Genomic DNA, 1,599 nt, shown 5'->3' on the forward strand with positions numbered 1-1,599 from the left:
TAGTCTTACTTAGTTTCATGTTTGGGGTCTGGCATTGAGCAGTTCCCCAGTCTTGTCCTGCCTTTTACTTGACTTGCCCCTTTCTACCTCTCTAAATCCTCTTCCTTTAAGGCTCAGCTTCCATGAAGGCCTTACTGATTCCCTGTCTACCCATCCTCAAGCTCAAAGTTACTTCTTCCCCATACTTTCCTAGAGTATTTTGGAGTTGTCCTTTGCCATATCTCATTTTACTTTGAATTATGTGTATTTCTGTATACCTCTAATCATAGCACAAGGGAGCAGAGATGTAAAAACAGACTACTTGATTTATAGATTATTTGTCTTGATCGTGATTAAATTCCTCCTATTTCTCTACCCCCTTCTTTTTAAAGAGGGAAGCAGAAAGAAAGGAGGAAAAAGTTTAAAGTGATGATAAAGGAAAAAACATAGTTATTTAAGACCAAGGATTAGCCAACCCCAACTCCGTTTAGAGACCTTGTGCTGCTAAGTGTTAGAGAAGACAAGTCCCACTAATGGTAGCAAGGGAATGACAATTGTAGTAAGTTGTCCCCACTTTTTGACTCTTGGCATCTTTTTAAAAATCTTTTGGCTCCCATAAAAGATTTGCTTGAACTTAAGTGCAAGGAGCAGACTTCCAGGAGATAGCATAGCCACCAGTAAATATCAAAGGGGGATTTTTCCCATTATGCAAGTTACATCTGGAACAAGGCAAAGCTTGTTGGCCAGTGACCCTTGAGTTTAGATAGATGGAGCTGTGTTCTGAGTTACATAGTTCTCTATCAGCTACCGAGTAACCTCTGATCCTTGGACATTGTCTCTTTTAAGGAATAGTCACTTTATTTGGAGAGAAAAAGACATGAACTCAATAATTGACACCTAAACCAGAGGACCATCTGGGCTTGAGCTGTTGCTCTGGCAAAGAAGTCCATGCCTGACTCAATTAGGTCCTGTTACATTTCATAAATTGGGTAACTGCTTGGAGCTGTATTTTCTCACACAGTTTGGAAATGCCATGCATGACCCAGTAGACCTCAGGGACTCCCTGGATAATGAAGTATCAAGCCACAATGAACTGAAGGAATAATAAAGGTTTTCTGCTATGTTTTGAGCCTAACATAGGGAGGGCACTAGAATAACTGTAGACTCTGTGCCAGGAAACCTCCTCACTACTATTTTACTAAAGTTTCTGGGGCATGGATGGGATGTAACCAACCCCTCAAATTAGCCCTAAACTATTACTCATTATGATAGCAATGTCTTTGCCTCCTTTTACTTTCAACCTAGGTAGAATCTATGAGAAGACAGAAAAATACTTGTTCTATAGACAAATTCAAGTCTGCAGAAAATGGGATTTGACTTTTTCAGGGAGAAAATTACTCAAATCACCTTCGTTTCACTGCTAAGACCCCAAAAGGACAAATTTCAAATAAGAGAAATGCAAAAAATTAAAAGCTAGTGTCTCATACCCCCATCTTCTCTCTGTGGAAGGACAAGGGCAAGAAATAAAAATTATAACATGATAGAATCCCTAGAAAAGTTAGCCAACTATTATATTAAACCTTTGTGTGTGAACAGATGACATCAAAAGTCTGTTTCTAT

Source organism: Vombatus ursinus, unplaced genomic scaffold, assembly GCF_900497805.2.
Source record: "Vombatus ursinus unplaced genomic scaffold, bare-nosed wombat genome assembly UNPS02014818.1, whole genome shotgun sequence".
NCBI lineage: Eukaryota > Metazoa > Chordata > Mammalia > Diprotodontia > Vombatidae > Vombatus > Vombatus ursinus.